A 21,998-nucleotide genomic window follows, 5' to 3' on the forward strand; every position below is an offset into this window, starting at 1 on the left:
CATTGTTAGAATGAATCAGCTAGATCTTTTCTGGAAGAAAGTACACAACATTCTATCATATTTTTTTTATGTGCACCCAAGTGGAATAGGCCAATTAAGCCAAGTTTTGGTTAATGCCCTTTGAAAATTAAGCTCAAATCACTGCTTGGGAAAGAGCAGTACATGAAGGACCTATTTTTCCTAAGGGAATGAGAATGTGACTGCAGACAGTTATTCCTCCATGAGGTGTAACATACTGTATTTACCCTCTGATATTCTTTGTACTGATTGTGGTTTACTGTGGCTGTTTCTGTTGATCAAGTACATTTACACAGTGCACCAACCTATAATTCAGAATAGCAACTTTATAATGTTGTACAATGTATGTAATTATGCAAGGTCTTATACAGGACACACACCATGACACAAAAGGCAGAAAAATGCTGTGAATTATGCAATGGTGAATGATTGAATTCTTCCTGCTTTCATGTATATTTTATACTGCAAGTCACAACTTGCAGGCCTAATGCATACGCTGATCATTTGTTTTGCAAACTGTCAGCCTTATTGCATCGCAGCCATCTCTAAAACAATTTAGAGTGTAATATTTGAAACAATTATAGGTGATTATGGAGTGATGTTTCACTGAAAGCTGATTTTATTTAAATCTTAGATTCTTATCCATGTTCTGCTAACATTTGTATAAATGAGTGACTGGTGAATTTTAAGCATTATTAGTAAGTTTAATAGTCAAACTCTTCAAGGGATTGTAAACCTGTTACTTTTTTTGTTAATTTGCTGCCTTTCTTTTTTAAACTTAAGTGAAAAATTAAATTTAATTAATTGTACCTTCTTCAACCAGTCACTTCTGGTTTAAGTGCTGATTCTTTAAGTTGCCAAAATATTTTTTCTTGAAATGTAAGAGTGGAAAATAGTGGAAAGAGACAATAAATTGGGTGTGGTGACTTCTTCTGATTTTGTTGGGTGCCATGTCATGTCCCTCCACTTCCCCAGATTTTTCCCAGCCTCCATGCTGGCTAGATTTTGGAGCTGCTTAGGAGAGTTTCTGGAGTGAAGTTTAGGCAGTAAATGATTGGAATCCATAATAGCATTCTTGGCATCTGCTTAGCAATTTTATATAATCAGATGCCTCCTTTTAGTTAGTGGTTTGTTAAATCACTGGTTTATAGATTTTTAAGTGTTTCACTCTGTGTGCAGCTCTAAGGCTCAGTCTTATTTTCCTGGAATTGAAATTGCTGACCTGGAAGGCACACTTTCTCTCTCCTCCCTCCCCATGTGTTTCAATCTTTTGTCTTTTAACAGTTATGTTGGGAAGGGGAAATTATTTTATGTTTCACTGTAAGAACAGTGAAATTTCAAACAGTGAAGTTGTAACTTTTTAATGCAGACATTATGGAAGTGCTCAGTCCCACCTTACACACTAATTTTTGACACTGCATGTACCTTAGAAGAATATATTGTCCTACTACAGAAAGTTCATCTGACAGGATGTTGTCTGGGACAAAACTCTGTATGGGATGTCAAGGTGGCTACCATGTAAAAATGCTCTTTAACCAGGAAAGCAATAGTGAAAAAATGACTAAACATAATCATTAGGGACTTCAAGGATTTTGTGATTCAGATAGTTAAATTATTTGTTGATTGTTTACTTGAATAGTTGGACCATGTTTTTAATTTATATTGAACAAAATCTAATGTCTCTGAATGTGTTCACTACTTGTGTGATACTACAGACAAAGTATATTCAGCATTTTGAATGTATATACACTTTTTTGGGGAGTTCTTTTTCATTAGTACATCAAAATCTTGAGAGCCATCATCAAGCAAGAGAATCCTCTTGTGGTTTTGTGCATAAATATTAAACAATTAAGTTGTTCTAACCTTCCCTTATGTGTAACAAACTACTGTTACAGGTGTATCTTTTAGGGCAGGAAGCAATTTAATACCTGATACTAACGTTGGAGTTCTTATGTTCACTTTCTGATAGGGTATCTGGTCAGTTGTGTGTTTTAGAAAATATGATATCATTGATTTCCACCTACAGTATCTGCTCTGCAAACAGTCTTTGAAGCAGTCTGAGGTCTGAAACAGGAAAACTGCAGAATGAACATCAGTGACCACTGTAATACTCTGAGGGCACAGTTTGACTACATTTTATGGGGTTGTCTCATGGTCTGGAAATAAGTCTTGTCCAGTGAATGATAATTTTATGTCAGCTGCTTGTTGCTAGGAGAAAATAGGTTTACTATGTTTCTACAACAAATGCCACAGAAAGATTTCTCCATGTTTTAAAGCCACTGATATGATCACATTTGTGAAGAAACATAACAAGTTACTAATGAGACTGGCCTCCAAAGTGTTGCGAAGCTCTTGAATTTCCACTGGTAGTTTTAAAGACTGGCAATGACTCCTGAGGGATTTAGTAGCTCAGTTATTTGTATCTGCACTCCTGGTATCTTTGTGCTGTTTGCCACTGGGCTCTGTGGCATGTTTTATCCACATGTGGAGCTATCCTAAGAAAATGAAGAGCTCTGCCTTTGACTTGATAGTGAATCTGTAGTGACTCTTTGTTGGACTATAAATGGGGGTTGGTTGGTGATGCAGTCCTGCTGCAGTAGGAAATGCCACTGGGAGCACCAGCTTCCTTTCCAGCCACAGTGCAGCCTGTGCCCCATGAGTGTGCTGCCTAAACATGGTGCTACCAAATCAGTCAGCAGTGTTTGTAGCTACAGCATGTGTGTATAGATAAATGACAGTTTTGGTCATACTTCACTGACAGTGCTAAGACAGCACAGTCTATGTGCAGCGATTGCTCTGTTTCTTGCTTGGTGAGTGACTTCCTTCTCAAAGTGACTTTCTATGTCTGCTAATTCACAATGCAGAGTATTCACTGCACATGTCAAATCCTTTGTCTTCCTATCATCTATCTACACTAAAAGGTTATATTCTTTAGCATTTCCTAAACCCTAAAAATTATTTATTTCTTTCTTCTTTCAAAATGTAACGCATTTAGAGAAGTGGATGTGCTGAAATCCATTCTATTGAACCATCTGTGAATAAATACAGTATGACCCACTTCTGCTGAATATCCTCTCAGCTAATTATCTTCAAAAATTCGTCTGCATAGCCTGCTGTCCAAATTGCTACCATGCACCAGAAGTAATTCACTGTGGAGAGGAGGAAATGGTTTAGTAAACGTTATTACAGAACCAGATACTTAAAAAGATCTTCAGGTACTTGATTTTCAGATGAAGCAAAGTATAATTTAAAAAAAGGAAGTGGGTGCTCATACAAGTGCTGTGTGAAGAACTTAAAAATGTGGGGAACATATTGGTATGAAAAAACAGAGAAAAGTGTTGGGTTTTTTTTCTTTTTTTGGGGGAGGGGTTTTTTTTTTCTTTTTTTTTGTTGTTTTTGTGTTTTGGTTTGGGTTTTTTTGATTGGTTTTTTTTAATTAGAAAACTAGAGGCTGCTAATAGCCTGTGTCTGAGTATGGAGTGTCCATTGCTCTCAAATTATGATTAGCATCACATAAGAGCAGATTTCCATGGTCTGGGTTCTGATGCATAACATTTTAGATGCTTGGCTAAGTTTAATACAAACTTAAGTGAGTTGCACTGGGCTAAGAATAATTTGGAATATTGATTGTCATAAATACTTTACTTAATGTGTCTCAGCTCTTCTTTGAATATGCTTTTCTGGTGATATTTCAGTAACTTTGCTACTGATGGGGCCCAAAAAAAAGTGGTGCATCAAAATGTTTTCTGATTTAAAGATTGGAATTTTTATCAGGATTTTTTTTTTTTTCTGGAAATAGTGAAGAGGCCTAATATTGGACTCAGTATGATATATGAATATTACTGGAATCCGTTTTCTAATTTCCAGTCTGGTAGAATTTAGGCAGAAGTAAGATATGAGCAGATGAAGAAAATTCAGTGAATATTTTTACATGTTTAAATGCCTGTCAGGTGTTTTCACATATCCTTGATGCTCAAGTTTCCGTAGCAATCTTAACAGTCAGAATTTTGCACAGAAGTATATGTAATGTTGAAATTTCAGCTGATGGCCTCAAATTTGTGTGCACTAGAAACTCACAGATTAGAACAGTCCTGAATTATGCTCATGTGGTGAATAAGCTTGAAGTGTTTTTTAAATCTGTGCAGCTTCCTGCTCTGCCCATTTCCTCTTGTGTGGGGGAGCATAGCAATGATGCTGTTCTTTTTCCTTTGTCAAATGAAGAACATTTTAAGAGGAAGCCATTACCCTGTTTTACAGGCTAACACCTGCACATGTGTGAGGAACAAAACTGGACCTAATAAGTAGCCTGGTGCTCATGATTTGCTCTACCAAGGGAGTAACTAAATTTTTTCTTGTTCATCATACATAGAAGCCTCCACCAAGAAACTCAATTCATAATTTACTTTCTTGCTGTTCATTTTATTTTGGAAATGATTGCATTTTGTATGCAATTTTCCTTACATGTATGTAATCCTAACTTTGCTCATGGAACGTGAGGAGTGTACCCCCTTGGCAGTAGTTGCAACACAGAATTAAAGAGGAATTGCTCAGGACCCCATTCCAGTGGCTTTCAGAAGGAACATACATTGTATTTCTAATATCTGTGTTAATACTGGTCATTTATCTCTGAATCTAATGTATATAGTCCAAACCAATCTTTACCCAGAGTTTCCTAGAGCTTTTTCCTCTTAGTAAAATATTCCCAGTTCCAGATGCTGGGCCACACTTTAGTTTCATTCTCTTATTCTTATTTAGACTGTTTATTTGGTGTCTCAGAGCATGGAAATACTATTTCTTCCTCTGATTGCAGGCAGGAAGGAAGTGAGAGGGAAACTGCTGAGGCTGGCTGGGAACTGAAGTGGTAGCACCTCAGTTTGGGAGAATGGGTGACATCCCGGTCTACTGTGGTAGCACAAAGCTCTACTTCAGCTGCATTCTCTGGCCTGTCAGGGAGGTACTGTGCCATCTAGAGAGCTGCAAAACTGTATAAAATGAGCTGTGATATAAGCTACAATTTCTTTTAAATTAATTGTGAATTTTGTCTCAGACATAAGTCTGATCACACTTCTAGTACCGCAGGTCTCACTAAATGCAGTAACATCTAGAGGTGCTTTGGTGCTGCTCTGAAGAAACTAACAGTTTTTGTTAATGCCCTTGCTAGTAAGAGATGCCGAAGCAGAACAAGAAATCACAGAAATACTGTTTTGTGCTTTATTCTTAGTGAGATCTCTATGTCCTCCAAATCACTGTGCAAATGAGAGGGGCTAGAGCATGCCTTCAACCATTTGTTTTTCCCAAAAGTTTGACTTCTTGTGTCCCCAGTATGTTGATTGCAGACAGGTTTTTAGCAGGATGTATGTGTTTGACTGGGTGTGCTTAGTTTTGATTCAAAAGGAACTTTTTCATTTCACTCTGAAATTCTCACATACATCCTACCCACCTCTGTCTCACTGATTCCCTGTTTTTTTGGGTACTGAAATAGTTAGGTCAGCTGCTAAAAAGATTTTTAATTTGGAAATCTGGACCTTTCTACATCCTGGGTGAATAGAGGCCAACTTTAGTTTTTTGCAGCTTGGGGTTAGAGAGATGTGTTTGTCCACAGTTCAAATCTCTTGTGAGCAGATGGTTCTTAAGACCCTCTAATTCCTTAGATGAAAAAGTAGATTATGTCCCTTTTAGTTTTACTCTTAAAAAATAATTTCCTCTCCAGTGCTAATCAAATGCACACTTCACAACATTAAAGAAGAAACAAAGCATATCACCTACCTTTTTGTTCTTGCCTGTGGATGCACAGACACACGAAAATCCTCTGTGTTCCTTTTTATCTAATTTAAAGCCCTAGATTTCACTTTCCTGACAAATTTGTGGAGTTCTCACATGAGGAAATAATATTAGTGCCTCAGCTTGTGTTGTGAATCAAACAGTAGTTTACAACAAAAAAATCCTGTCAAGGAAGCAAGCATACGATCAGGATCAATGCATATTGATGAAATAGCTGTTTGAGGGGTGCTGCTTAGCCTTGCCTTTGCACCCTAAAATGTGTTCCGTTCTTTTTATGCAGAGGAACAAATCTGCATAAGCTTTGCAGTTCCAGGGAGATGATTCACCTACCCGTGAACCCAGGAAGGCTGCGGAAAGCTTTCAGGGAAAGGTGCAGCTTTATAAATATTTTAAAACTCTCTGCAAGCAGGGAAAAATGTGACATATGTTTTACATTTCAGTGCCTGCTACAGTACCATTATTTTAGAACCTGTCGCCTTTCGTAGGCTATGCACTCACAGACAAATGCCATCGCTTCAAAACCAATAGCTAAGCTGCCTCTTTTCATGCTGTTTCTTTCAGTTCCAACTGACAGTTAAAAAATGTTTGTTGTTCCTCCTTCCATACGCACTCCCTGTTCGAAGTGACCTGACCTAAAAAGATTGTAGCATATAGCTGAGCTTAAAATACAAACATTCCCTTTGAAAGTTGTAATGTTCCTGCTTGTCTGGGGCTGCTCTGAAGAAAAAAAAAAAAGACAAATCTCAGTGTTTGAGTGATGCAACTCATAGATAAAGCCTTTATCTGGGAAACAGGGGAGGTGTATTAGGAGTTTCCTTGAGTGGCAGGAAGAAAAATTTCCATATTTAAGGTAAAGCAGCTGCTGTTTTTTCTTTTCCTCTCTGCTTGGGAAGCTCTGCTTTATGGAGCATTACTATCGCCAGTGGGGAAATGAGGTATGGTAATGAGGCATATTTGAGATCCTTCCATGGGCCAACAGTGGCACAAGGCCTTTTGAACTCTGCCGTGGCTTTTCCTCCACCAAATGTTGCCTACTGTCTGTGACTAATATACGTGCAAAATACCATGAAGCATATCAAAACAAATTTCAATAATTCACTATATAAGATGACAACTTGGTTTGGAAATAGGTTTTTATGGTTAAGTATGTTTCCAGTATCATAGAATTATTTCAGGAATTCGGTGTGGAATGATGATATTTCACATCCTGATGGCTTTGAACTGCTTAATGAGAAATCCAGAACTGTTTGTCCAGACACATTCTAATTTTTAAATGGTAGTTACTTTCAAGTTGCAACAATAAATAACTTACCAGAGTCTTGTGGAAAATGAGGGGAAAAAATTACACCATTCTGTCCAGTCTACCTTCAGTCTTTCATAAGAAATGTCATCAATTTAAATATTTTAAGGATGTCTGAATAATTAAAACCAAAAGACTTAGATCCAAATCCCTTAACATTTTAAGTTAAGGACATGTTCTTTTTAAATCCACACCAAAAGAATTTCTGTTTGATGCCATTGATATAGGTCATGTTCAGGTTTTTGTTCAGAACCTATCAATGTGTCTCCTAAACTAAGGAGTGGAGACTGGGGAAGTAACATCCTACAGGGAGTTGAAGAACCAACTAGATAAGCATTAGCCCTAAGCTGCTCAGGTAAAGTAAATGCTGCCTTGGGGGTACTGGAATGAACTGCATGTTCTGAGGTCTGTAATAGCTCTCCTTTGATTTTGTGCCTCTGGTTGTGGTTTTGGTTTTTTTTCCCTTTACCATGTGATACTGAATTCTTTAAAGCTTGACTGTCTTTGTGAAATAAATACTGTTAAATTTTAAGTTTGATCTTGATAGAGAAACTACTGGTTGAAAGCTATATCTTGTGTGATGTGAGAGAGCAGAATAGCTAATTGAAACAGCTCTTTCTGGCCTCCAAAAGTAGTTTTGAACTAGCTGAAATTCATAGCACCTACTGTAGTGTTCTATGTATGCCTAAGCTCTTGCAAAAAAGGTCAGAAAAATAAGGTGTCAAACATATCTGAGATATTGAGCATGTTCTTCACTGTGAAATAATTTTATTTCCTTTAAAATTCAATTTTTTTGTCTTAACTCTCAATGAAATTGCAATGTCAAAGGGTTGTCTGCTTCTGAATGTGCAAGTAATAGCCAGATAAATGTGTACCAAATTTAGGTATATCTCTTGCATTTCTTTTACTGTATGTATGGCAATAAAATAGGGGTAAACACCTTTTCTTAAATATGCTTTTCAAAATTAAATTGTCTGTTAGTAACAGGATGCATAATTAATGATGTAATTGTAGTTAGTGGTCTATGAATACACAAAAAGTTTTCCTTCTTATTGCAGTCTTTGTTTCTGCATTGGCCACATTTAGACCAACACAGGTAGGAACAGGGGCCTGACCCAAAGGCATGTTTACCAAAATTACAAAGGATATAGTGTTGCTGCAACTCTGCTATGGCAAAAGAGTAAGGAGGCAGTACAACTCCTCCACTATTCACTGGAGTGATTTAAGAAGGTTAATTTCTTCCATATATGATAATTTTCTTGCAATATGGTTAGGTTAACAGCCAACAGTTGCGTGTTAATAGTTGAGTAATTCATTATATAATTAGGTGCAGTGTGGATGGCCGTTTGGCTTTAACTGTTGCTCTTGCCTTCAATAAAGCTCCTTTTTTGGAGCTGAAGTTCTCTGTGCTGTTCAACAGACTAATTTGAAATAGATAATGCACACGTGCAGGGGATTATCAGGAATCTGTAAGGATTTTCTGATAAAATTTTCAAAATTCCTAAAGGTGCTGTGTTGATATATTATGCTATACAGTTTTGTTCCCTAGCTGGAAGCTATACACTTGCACATTTTAGACACATATATATTGACAAAACAAATAAAGGTTGAAGAGGAGATGTACTCCTGTATCTGATATGAATCTCAACAAGACCCTTGTCCTCTTCTTCAAACCTCTATCGATTAATTAACAATGGTATTTGTTGACAATTGCTTCCACCACCTGGAGGCATTTGGTGAGGTAAAATGATGTAATTTTAAATAGTATTCTTTTCAGAGACCACCACAGGAAGACTACTGAAAAATTGTTGCATCTCAACAGAGAATCAGCCTGAAATCTCCAAGGGAGAGTGCACAAGGAATTGATGGTGTTCACACTCAGAGATCAGGGACATCCTCTGGCACCTTACAGGGAAAACAGTCCAGACTGTGTGCGTACTCCAATTCAAATGAATCCATGTTTGAGTCCAGCTTCAGGTTGCTTAGAGGTTTTGCCTGAATATATTTAGGAAAAAATGCAGATCCATGAACTCTCATCTGATTGAATTAACAGTGCTAATGCTTTGGTCAAGCAGTTTTTGTAATTTCACTTAAAATCTGGTGTATTACCAGAGCGATTAAGCATGTAGTTGTTTAGCTTTTTGCAAAAGTTAGAGGAAAAGGTTGTCCATAATGTACACTTGTATGAGAAGGACAGGTGATTTTTTTTTAAGATACCGAAGCCACTTTGGTGTCTTTCTCCTTTGTACTAAACTTAGAGGATCTGAATGTACTCTTTTTGAAGTTAATGTTTATAACCATTGAGCCACCAGATGGTAGGAACAACTTAGTGAAATTCAGCCAAACCCCTGTCCCATCCCTGTTAAAACAATTGCTGTTGATTTCAGTGGAACAGGCTTTCAGTCATTCAGATGTGAGAAACACCTGAAACCTGGATCAGATTTCTGTCTTAGTTGTTTGAACACAAAAAGTTCAGAGATCCCTTCTGAAACCATGAGAGATGCTCCTGAGGTCAGAGTCTGAGCTGCCAATATTCCAGTGTGAAAATTTTCCCCAAAAGGGTAAACATTGAAAACATATGCTGCTATTTAAATCTTCACTGAAAATCAACACACTTTTTTCTTATCCTGTTGTACAGCTTTTGCTAAAGGAACAAACCAGTGTGTTGTTTAAATGCTGAACTTGGCACATGAGTGTAATGCTCTAAGCAGAGACCAGGAGCAAGGCTGAAGCTTCCACGTAACCATACAGCTCCCTGCTGTGTACACTGGGAGGAGGAGAAGAGAGCTTCACCACCTTCCCTGTTTGTACCTCAAAGCTGTGGAAAAGGGAAGTGTGTTTGTTGTTTAAGTTTACACCTTTTTCCCCCCTGTGGCAACATCCAGCCAAGTTTGCAAGAACTTTTTTGACTTTTCTAAAAAACCAAACACTTTTTTCTGAAAAAAATCGCGATTTATTTTGTGAAACCTTTCATTATGCAAAACAGCCCAGTAATTACTATTGCTACTGAACATATGCCAGAGTTTCTTTTGACCCTGATAGGTGTAAAGTAAAACTGGAGATGTGGCACACAGATCAGACCCAGAATCATCAAACAGAAGGTGTTAAACTGCAAACTTATAAATCCCGATGAAACAATAATTCACAAAGCTATCTGAAGTATATGGATTGATCATTGTTATTCTTTGTCCAATAGTGCTTATAAAAGCCATCAGATTTGCTTAAGTTGGAAGGATTTTGGGAATCAGACTGCAGTTCCTGCCCTTAGTACTATTTGAATCTTATTATACCAATATTTTTCATTTTTGTTGAGCATGGCTGTCAAATGCATAACTGAGTTAGTGTTTCATGGTCTTAACCTATCACCTTTTTCCCCTTGGAGGTAACAGTGATTAGGTTCCAAATTGCAATTGTCTTGTCAAGGACATATTTATCCATAGTAAAATAACATTAGGAAAAAATTGTTGGACAGTAAATAAGACGAAAATTTGAATTGTTGTCAATAGAAACTTTAATTTCCTGGACCAAATCTATAACAAAGGGTGCAGATGGTGGTATGTGGATATAGAATCATATTTTATGTTTATAAGGTCCAGTTCTGTTCTCTAAGCTGCAGCTCAAGGACTTGCAGAAGTGTCTCCAGAGATGACAGAGATAAGGGCTAATTCTACTATTCTTGTTTGTACTTGATTGCTGTGCTTCTGCAAAGGCTGAAACCTCCCAGCAGAGGTAGAATTGCAGTATTACTGCTGTTTTGCATTTCCAGCAGTTATTGTGGGGTGGGCTGTTGGTTTTAACTTCACAGCCAATGACCTATTGAGTGCTTCATTTGCCACCTCCACTCTCCTCCCAAAACCTGCTCCCCTAGCTCTGGCAAACCTTTTCTGGACCTTTTGAGAGGAATATCACAGTATATTTGTGGTCTCTGTACCCAGGCAATGTTTTCCTGAGAGACTAACAAGAGGAAAAGAGGGTTTGGTCTGGTTCACAAATTTTGTTCCTTCATGGGGGTGAAGGAAATTGCCTGTTTTGTTGGGTTGAATTCATGTTAGAAAACTTAAAAATTAGGAACATGAAGGACTCTTGGAAAGTAAAATCAGAGAAGACTAAATAACTTATTTTTACTAACTGCACGTGACATTGTAGACTTATTGGCAGTATATAATAGTAATTATGTTAAAATATAACACATGTAAAATTATGAATGCCCTGATGTTCAGGGTAGGAAAGATGAGGTTTCAGAGATGATGTCACATCTTGCAGAAGATGAAGTATTAGAAGACTGTTTTTGAAGGAAGGACAGGCAGTCATATTTCTGGTTCCTGTGTTCAGATTGTGTCTTGCAGATCTCTGGTCTTTGATACATATCCCTGCATACCTCTGCTACTCTATACAGCCTGTAAGAGAAAAGAAATGAAAATCTGTACTTTGCGAAGTCACTGTGGCTTAACACCCTGGCTGTGATGAAGAGTGTTTAGGTGGAGCTTTGTGTAATCTGCCATAAGATTTAATGTGTTCCCAGGCAATCAAAGTAAGAATCAACTGGATGGACTACAAATAAAAGTTAAGTATATCATGATACAGCTCATATAAATCTCATGTGTTTATGAGCTATACTGAAGAAAAAAGAAATCTTCACACCCTTCAAGTAAAACTCAGCTTGGAACTGTGCCATGTGGGACATGGTGTTAATATAAACCCCAATATATGGAAACTGGAAAGGTATTACACTGATAACTCATTTGCTACTTCTTCAAAGAAGAGAAAAATACCTCTTTGGGTCTCTTATGTAGACAAAGCTTTATATAAGCAACTCCTATATCTCTACACACTAGCCATAATTACTTGCCAGTAGATGGAGTAGTTAAATCAAATGTCTATCATTTACTTTCGGATCAGTTTCTTGTGTGACAGGCTCCATAGCTACTTGATACCATTAAACCCTTGTGTGCTTTCTCCTCTGGTGACTGGGGTAGTCATTTCTGTTGCTGGTGAAGACTCTCTACTTTTGCTGTAGTGACAAAAATGATTAGTTTACATATCTTTCAAAAATTTTTTTGCATTTCTTTTTCCATTGGACATCAGACTTACCTGCCAGAGATTTTCATAGTATCTCCTGCATCTCTTTTTAGGACCTTTTTCTTCCTGTGATTTTCTGTCATATGAAAAAGGACACTTGAAAAATGTAGAAGTAGACTGTTGACAATATTAACTGTAGACTGCTATCCAAAGATCTCATTTATCAAGAGAGGGAAATTTTTAGGTTTTAAGGAGGTTTCTGTCCTGTCATTAGGAGACGTGATGACTCTTTGTTCTTTCATGGTATCCTGTGAAATAGGGGAGTTATTTGCAAATCAAACCAAACCACAATACCTTGGTGGGTATAGGCAGCAAGTTTGCATTTACTGAAGCTGAAAGTATTAGTGTGTTTGAGACTACAAAACTGTGAAATCCATTGCATTCCCTTCATTTTCGACTTCCCTGCATATCAGTACAGGGGCTGTAATGTTCACAGCACCCAGGTTTTCTCATTCTGAAGCTGATGTTCATGGTGCCACAGCTGTTGGTTAATATGTCCGTAGTTCTCACAGGGATGGAATGCCTCATTTTCTTTCCTGTATCAAAACAATCCAGAAGTTTTTTAGCATCAAGTCTGTTGCAAGATCCCTAGAGTTGGTCCAGGACTGTGTTCTTACAAAGGTGGTAGCTGCAGTTTCTGGACTTAAACAAACAAGGTGTATTCTGTGAAATCTAGTTGTTTGAAAAATTAGTAAAGGAACTTTAATATTTGGAAACTACTAATTACTGGTTTATAGTATTATAAGATTGTGGTATTTATGTTGCTGATTGGGGTGAGCAAATTATAACAAATGCCTTCTAGAAAATAGTTCAAACATGAAACAAACTTCTGTTCTACATGTAAAAAAAAAATCTTGATGTGATGCAATACTAGAAATATGTTTGATTTCGCAACAAAGTATTCCAGATTAAATGCAAACAGGAAAAAAACCCACATGTAAAAAATGAACAAAGAACCCAAAATAATTATAAGTTCTTACCCCTAGTATCTGAAGTATTCAGTTGACTAATTTTACAATTGTTCTATTGAAACAAAAAAAAAATTATGTGCTTCCTTAGCTGTAATTAAGGAAAGGGAAGAGGTGAAAAGAGAAATGTGCTGAAATGAAAATTCATGAGGCAGGTTTTAGTTTTGAGGCATCATTCATAGTAAATCATGGAATGTAGTATTCTAGACATAATGGAAATGATGGCAGATTTTTGTGTTTGCCTACACAACCAGCAGTTCCCCAACAAGCTGCGGGTATAGGACTAGAGAATCTAAATAGACATGTAGATCACGAAAGGGATAAACCATATCTCAGGTACTTAAGAGCACTGGGAATTCAGGACTAGTTATATACAATTTCAATTATTTGTACATTGGTTTCAGTGGTTATATATTGGGGGTAATTTGGCTAGGTGAATTTTTAATGATTCTGAAACAAATTTGCAGTACCTGTGTGAACTGAGCTGTGTGAACTGAGCTGTGTTAACTGAACAATCCAAAATGGAGATAAAAAAGCAGGGTGGTGGACAGATGAGGCTTGGGTAGCCTGCATACCAATGAACATGCAAAAGGGCCACTGCCCTGTGCCAGACCAGAACAAACCTCAAACCCTGTTAAGGCAAACAATAAGAAATGGTTCAATCCAAGTGCAGGAGTCAGCTACTCAGTGAAGGAAACAAGGCAGAGAACTGATCACTAGAAAAATGAATGCTCTTACAAACTCGGTGAAGAACAGGTCAAGATAAAAGTGCAAGATCAAAGCTTTGGAACCTTGCTGAAAACTGAATTATGAACATCAGATGTTTTCAAATGGATTTCAACATTAGAACCTCATGTTTATTGCACATACCCTAAAGTTCTGTTTGAAGATAAACCCTTCAAGTTGAAATCCATACTTTATTCACTTCCTCAGGTAACTTCTAAACAGTTCCTTGTTACCACCTTTATACAGTTTGTCTGACCTAAACTTTTTTTCTTTGTGGCTCACCCAAAAATGTATGTTAGCTACCTCCTCATTTAGTTGTCCTTCTGTGGCTCATGCTTCTTGCTTTGCTGCTTTGAAATACCATAAGTATGAACTATTCTCTCCACACTGTTCAGATATCTCCTAGGAAAATCTGTATCCACTTTGTTGCTGAGGTGTCCCTAACTGAAGTACAGGAAGTGTTTTTGTATTCAAGGGCTCCTTTGCTGGTTTCCCAAAGGGAAGATATTGTGTGCTTTATTTGGATATAAGAAGGCATTAAAAAACATACTATTTTTATAAAATACTATTGGCTTTGGTAATACCAGCAAAATTCAAGAATGTTAAAACTGCTGTTGATTTCAGTGTACGACAGAATAGAGCAAAACCTACCTTTTACTTAGGGTTATGATTTCGTATTTAGAAATACTGTTTTGTTCATAACATACTGTGTTATTTTGGCATATTCTTCAGCATGTAGAATCTAAATTTTCTGATACATTTAAGCTCTCGATCTACTCCAATTGAATCTGAAAAAATCTGTGCTAGTTTAAAAAAATGTAAAGTGAAAGCTTTTTGCGTGGTTAAAATGTAATTAGGAGAATACAGATAGGTGAGCTACTTGTTCCAAGAGTGTTGAGCAGGTCAGTGCTGAAATAGCCTTCTTTCTGATCAAAGCATCCTGGTGAAGCATATAAGGTTCTTCTTTTCGGTAGGTGTGAAACACAGGTGATTTTTACTTCACACCATACGTTTATTGCTGCTGCTTTTTTTAGATTTTATGTCAAGTTGATTGCTGTCTGCACTGGAAAAAATGATGTCTTGATACAAAAAGTACAAATCTTCCAGGAGTTTGTTGACACCAGAATGTTTTTTTTTTTAATTTCTAGTTCATTGTCAAGCCATGTCAGGTACTCAACACATCCATAAAAACTAATGTGACTCTCTGTACATGTTTGACTGAGATTATGCATTTTTAATGATATTATAGCTCTCTGTAACAATAGGCTAAAATCAGCCATTTAGAGTAGCTAATGGAAGCACTTTGGACAATTAATGGGTTATGTTGTACTATTATGGTCCTCAGTTTTGCCTTAACACCCGATAATTTGCTTCCCTATCTTTTACTAATAAGGGTTGGACCTTCATTGTCATAAGTCATTGGACCACCTCTGCTCCAAGTTTGATTTCTGTTTAGTGGCAACAAATTTAGAAGTTGCTTTTCTGTAATAGCCTGCAAGTTAACACCTGATGTAATGCAGAAGGTAAAAAAACCCTCAAAACAACCCTACACTGAACCTTGATGAGCCATGCTCCTCACAGGAAAATCCTATAGTAACACCTACAGATGCTGTCAGTTGAGTATCTCTTACAGCATGAACTTCTCCTTGTTGAGTGTAGGCAATTCAATATGTATCCAGTTCCTGGATATCTGGCATCAGATTGGTCAGTCCTTGGATTTGTTTAGGTAGAGACTTCTTTATTTTGCCCCTTCTTCTTCCCACAAGTTTTTTTTTCAGGGCTCTTTATTCCTGTGTGGGATAGAGAAAAATCACTCATTTTGGACCATGCCCATCATTTGCATTTGGGTCAAATAACAGTACTAAAAGGAATCCTATTCTGATAACCAGAAGACTAGAATAGTATCATCCAGATACCCTCTTTTTCCAGATTTACCTTAGGAAGTGTGATAAGACAGGATTATGGACAGCAGGCTGTAAGAAATGAATGACTGCTTATGAGAGTTTCTGACTACATATGTCTGCTTCTGGCCACTCTCCTCCATTGCCTGTAGTACTTGCTTTTTTGGCCATGGGTTAGTTAATTGCTGGATTAATGTGTTATATAAATTCACTAGGGAATTTCATGTGCATCAGAGCAGGTAGAATTGAAGAAATGATACTATGCTCCTGAGAGACTTTTTCTCTAACTTTGGCACCAGTGTGCTGTTCATCTGGCCCACAAAAGGAATTGGAAAAATATCCTGAAGAAACAAAAGGTAGAGCTGGTCAGTGTACCACATGTCACTCCAGTACTCTGTGTACTCTCTCTATTTATACTTTTGTTTCGCTTTACTTTTGTTCTGCTAGAAGCATTTGTTTACTTTTGAGTTAAATATTTCTCAGAATATTCTGCTGAAGTGGATGCTACCTTAAACAGTGTGAAATCAAAATCCTGAAGACTGATAAGCAGACCTCCAGAAAGATCTGGGGCCTGAATTTGGTGGATGCTTAAGTTTAAGAAATGAAAACTTTAGTTTAAGAAACATTAAGGAAGAGAGGAAAATCCCCAAGCTAAAAAATTAAAACCTCAGCACTACTTTTCTTAATGTCTGTTTAGTAGGATGCAACCTACTTCCTTTTTTTATTCCAGTGCAGAAAATCTAGGAAGTGTGTGCTTCTTGGAACTGTTCCTGCATTTTGCATCAGTGGTCAGTTGCCATAGCTCTGCCACCTGAAGGGCTGTTTGCTCAGCCAGTGTGTGGAGCACATTCTGGAGCTCTAATTCACTGGTGAGACAAAGGGCGACTGGCTACAGAATAGCCAAATCCTTCCCAAGCTCTCAGGCTCATTACTATGTGAACTCCATCAAGGCTGCAAGCTAGCATGGAATATTGACAGCATGAAACGTTGATGAGCATGCCTGCGTTTTGGCAAATTAGATTTACTATCTCATCCTATCTAATAGACCATTTAGAGGTCTGCCCCTGAGACACATCTCTTTAGCTGAGCATCTACCATCTTCTTGTAATGTTTTTATCTCCAGTCTGAACAGCCACAGCTTTATGAATATGCTTCTCTGTACTTTAATTTTCTTGTTGCTGGAAAAAAGCTACTTGGTGGACATGCAGTTGCTAAGAAAAGGCAAACAAGGAGTTGCATTGAAATGTAATCCTGAACAAATCAATCAATTTATCTGTATATATATACCAACACACTATTTTATATATGTACACACATTTATACACACACACACACATAAAAACACATTCTCCCAAACGGGTTGATGTGTACAGCATTGCAAAATAGATCTGCCATCATCCCTGACAGGCTGCTGGAAATGGAGTTGATTGAATATGACTCAGACCCTCAGTCTCATTGTCCAATTCATCAGTGAATGCACTGCAGGCTCATTGATTATATGTAAGACCAGCAGGAATGCTTGGCTTGCTTCATGGGGCTGCCTGTATTGAGCTATTATAAACACTCTCTTCTCTGCTGTGTGCATGTAAATAAGTTCAGGTCACTTAAAATTGGCAACTTAGACACAATTTTTCTGAATTAAAAATAAAGAAAGAAATGCAGGGACAGTTTTTTTTGTGAAAAAGTTGGTTTAAGACAGAACTGAGTCCACAGACTAAAAAAATCAGACAGGCTTTGCATGTTAATATTTTGAAATAAATTTTTGACTGGTGTTTCAGATGCAGTAGTTATTTTTTTTTTTAATTTTTTTTGTGTGATACACAGTGAGTGTATCTGCATGTGGGGTAGAATTTAGACTAAAATACAAAATTAGAAAAAGACTGTAAATGGAAATGCTTTTCCATGGGTAGCATGAAGGTATACCATGTTGAAAAAATCTGAAAATATTTTCTAATAATTATGCACATGGATATAAGTAAACCTCAACTTCCCCACAGTAAACTGAAATGTTACTTCTCTGCCTGTAGATGTGCCTGTTCTTGGGAAAAGAAAATCACTTTTAACTAGAAACAGTAGATGTCGTTGCACCTTTCATTTCTGTGTCCTTGTGTCACTGGAGATGTTGAAATGATGAGTGGAATGGGTTTAGCCATGTCCCTTACTCAGGGAAGAATGACAGAAACCCTTTTCTGGCTGCTGTTGGTCCTATGGGCTCTATTTATTACTTTGTTATGTCATATGGGCCACTGGCAAAGTATACAGGAAAAAATTACTGTTTCACAGTGTCATCTTGCTGCTTTCAGATGGACACCCCTGGGAAAATAGTAAAACTGTATGAACAACTACAGCACCCATTGTAAGGCACCTGGTGGGTTTTGTGGGATTTGGTTTGGTTGATTTGTTTTGGTTTTTTCTTTTTGTCTTTTTTCTTTTTTCTTCAAGACTTTTTCTGCAGTGATATGCCCCTCCTGTAGTCAGAAGTTTTCTCCAGTCTTCTGCTCTTCATAAAATATTATGTGAGGACCTTGTTGGTGAAGACAAGAGAGTATGTAATGAAACGTTATCAACAAAACCCCTTATCACCTGCATCCTAATTTTGGGAAAAGGAGATGGAATGTCAAGGAACATCTTTTCATGTCTGCAAGTATAAAATATGTCATAATTTTTGTTTGCTAAGCATTGAAAAAATTGCAGGAGGCACTTGCAATCATATAGTATGACAGACGGCTTTTAATGCTGGTATTTTTTTAACTTATGGAATTTATTGAGGAGGGTTTTTGTAGCCAAAATATTTCGTCTACTTGTGCTGCTTAGGAGCTAGAAGCCCCAGTGAGAAGGAGGAGGCCAGGGATGCTGTGAGGGCAGCCTGAATTTACCAAATAGGTTACGAGCTTCTTGAAACACAGTGTGCTATTGCTGTTTGCACTGATGTCATTAGTTTGTTTACATATCCCGATTTTGCTCTTTCCCTGACCAACTCCCTGTACCTTCTGTTTCCTGAGTGTTCGTTTCAGTGCTGCTTATGCAGAGAGAACAAACAATCTGGGCAGCCAGAGGAGTTTGCAGAACACCCTGTGCATGCCTCGCTCTCATGCTGCCAGGAGTCAGGCTCTGAAAAGTGAACTGCCTTGCCACTTCTGTTTGGTTATAAATGCCAAGTCATTAGTCCTGGGATACCTAGCTTTCTGCCTATCTCTGCTGCTGAAGGAGTGTTTGCTTTTTCATGACTTTTAAAAAGAATGTTCATGCTGACTGATAGAATTTTGTATGTTGTGTTGTTAGTTGGGTAGCTCAAATATATTTAGGTGTAGAATCTTCAAGATGTTGACCCCGTGATTCTAAGTTAAAGTCTCTATTCTGACTTTAATTGTTCTAAAACCATGAAAGTTCTCACAAAAAGAACCTCTTGTTCATTTAGTGCTTTATTCTAGCCAGCAGGGGGAAAAGGGGAAGCCAAATATCTACTGTCTTAAATATTCAGTGGGTTAGACAAAGAATGCTTTTATCAGAAAAAAAAAATTTGATCTCTGTTCATGACGTGTGTGTTTTGCCATATTCTTAATTTTTTACTCTACGTCACTACTCAGGATTTGTACATATGTGAGCCTTTCAGAAAGGCCAAGCGTCTTGGCGAAACCACATTGGTAAATTCTGCAGATTGAATTGCATGTTGTGTATCCAGGAATTTCCTGTTATCAGTTAACATGCAGTATTCTGGACTATTCTTATACTGCCATTGAAATTAGAACCTGAGGTGACAGGCTTCATAGTTATGTTTTCACCACTTTTCTTTTTATTATCATAATTTTTAAGCTGCTCTTTGCCTGAATTTTGTGGATTGCTTTTGTTCTCTTTAAATATGACTAAATGCCTAGAATTTGGACTGTTTGAAAATTGACAAAACAGAAGAAATTAAATGGGGCAAATAGACAATTCTGTAAAATCTTCATTCTCCAGAATTTTCAATGACATAAATACCGATTTCTCTTACCTAAATTGGAAAAGTGGATGGAAACTTGAGAAGCTCTGGCAAACTTCAGAGGAACTGCTGAACATGCATGCATTTAGCAGAGGTGAACCCACATTTCAGACACTTTGAAATTCCCTGGTTAAATGAAGGGCATTTAATCCAGTGCCCCTTAGAGAGGGGCATTGAACTGTTTGGCCTGGGCAGTGGGGATGCCTCTGGAGTGGCCCAGAACAGAGTCTTCAGGAATCGAGCTGTTGTCATGGCTTCAGATTCCTCCCTAACGTTCAGTTCACAATAACAGAAGGATTAACTGTTTCAAGGAAGGGCTTGAAACTGAGTTTGTGGTGAGATGGAGAAAGGGGGTTCAGAACAATCTGTGCTGGCTGCTTTCCAGCAGGGGATATACATAAAGGCAAATGATGTCATGTAGTCGGGAATGCAGAAAAATTCTTTAAACAGCAAGAAAAAATAGGGCACTTGCTGAAAACCAGAAAAACATAGGTGTTGTGAAAATGTGTGTGTATACACAGGCATATATTTCTGGCTTGCCACTAAGAGACAAAAACACTTTTACTTGGTCAGTGCCTGTGGCAGCAGTATGAAATGGGCAGAAATGGATTGATTTTGTTCCTGCTTCCTTTAAGTTTTTCATTACTGTATGGTAGATTACTACAGCAAAAATGTGGTTCAGTTAAAAAAACTGACATTAAACAAAGCCAGATGTACTTAAGTAGCAAAATATCCAGAAGAAATGACTTAACTTACAAGCTATGTGTGGATTAATGTAACTCCCTGATCCTTCCCCTACCCAATATCTCTATCCTCAAAGAAATTCAAAATCAAAACAAAGCAGAGGAGGGAAAAAACCTCCCAAACCCATAAAATCTAAGACTTGCAGCCAAGCCAATCACCGTAAGGCAATTTGCTAATGGTTTTGGCAGAAATGATCCTGTTCAGCTTGTCTTCCTGCCATACTAGAAAGCTAGCATTTATCCATATGTGAAATGTTTTATTTCATCTAACAATATTTGAATATGTTTTCTTCTTTTCCCTGAAATATGAGGGGTGATCTTAATTTTACTGTTCTAGCAGAGAAAAAAAAGTTATTTGAAAAGCAACACACTGTTTATAGTTTAGAGAAACCTATTGTTATCTCAAGTCTTAAGAGTACAACTTGGAAGCAGCTGGATTGTTTCCAAGCTCTCAAAATATATTTTGTGGAATATTTCACATATCGGAGCATTGTTTTTACTATGAAAATAAGTGAAACATTCTCAAAAAGATTTACTTGGAGCAGTAAATGTGAAAAAGTTACAGATACTAGCAGTGATAAGAGGAACTCCATTGCCATTCTGGATCTTTCTGCTGTAGAAAAGAAGTAGCAAAATTTACTGTCATTTTTACTGTCAGAAGTGTTTATACACAGGTGTGTCACAATTCTCGTTGTGAGGAATTGTTCAAATTACATTTGGGCGGTGGAGAATGTGACCTCTGTTGTAACTCATTAGGCCTGCAGAGAACTTCATGCACATTTAATATCCGGAGCTTGACATGATGGCTCCCAGATGCTCAGAGGAGAAAGCCCCTTGGATGATGATACAAAGAAAGAATAGAACCCTAAAAAAAGGTTTTAGTTTGGGATTTATTTTATTTTATTAAGATTGTAAAGCCGTAGTTTATTTCAGTTAATTTAATTACATGTCAGGACAGTTAGTCTGTTCCATGTACCTATATATTTCAAGACACTCCAACAAGTATACTGGACTTATTCAAGGGGGCAAGGGCTTGAATTCAAACCTATTTTTGCAAATCTAATTGGTTGTAGTCTTCTGTTGACACAAGTAAGTGTTTCTTTAGTACATATGTATTCCAGTAAGTTCAATTATTATTCTTACTTCTGATGCTAAATTGGCTCTCCTTAGGTTAATCAGAAGGGAAAAAAATTACTAATTGGATTCTTCTTCTGGGAATGTTTTTCTGTAGGTTTTTTTTCCACTCCTATTCTGTCAGACTCTACTGCTTGCTTTCATATTCTGTGTACTCCTGTGTGGACATATATGTACCACTGGAAGATGATACCTCTTTCATAGAAAAAAATGACTTTGTACAGTAACTCAGACATCTTATTTTAGTAAATTTGTTATGGGACATACTAGCTATGTGCAACGAAGAAAGTAATATGGGGAAACTGCTTTAATGCTGCATCAGAGGGAAGGAGAGGACTAGACTGATGCAGAAAATCACTGAAATAAGTA

At 37.3% G+C, this 21,998-nt stretch overlaps 2 long non-coding RNA genes across 2 annotated transcripts in view; one reads left to right on the forward strand and one right to left on the reverse strand.

Annotated features, from left to right (window-relative positions):
* LOC146435472 (uncharacterized) overlaps positions 1 to 21,998 on the forward strand; it is a 355,682-nt gene that overhangs the window by 157,778 nt on the left and 175,906 nt on the right. The gene's annotated exons all lie outside the window — the stretch shown is intronic.
* On the reverse strand, positions 10,742 to 12,239 carry LOC146435473 (uncharacterized). Its single transcript, XR_014853080.1, has 3 exons — positions 12,191 to 12,239; positions 11,988 to 12,110; positions 10,742 to 11,496 (listed from the first exon to the last, which is right to left on the reverse strand). It is a non-coding gene; the product is annotated as an uncharacterized LOC146435473 (long non-coding RNA).

The sequence above is a fragment of the Lichenostomus cassidix genome, chromosome 6 (genome assembly GCF_008360975.1).
Source record: "Lichenostomus cassidix isolate B80296 chromosome 6, HeHo_3.0, whole genome shotgun sequence".
Taxonomy (NCBI): domain Eukaryota; kingdom Metazoa; phylum Chordata; class Aves; order Passeriformes; family Meliphagidae; genus Lichenostomus; species Lichenostomus cassidix.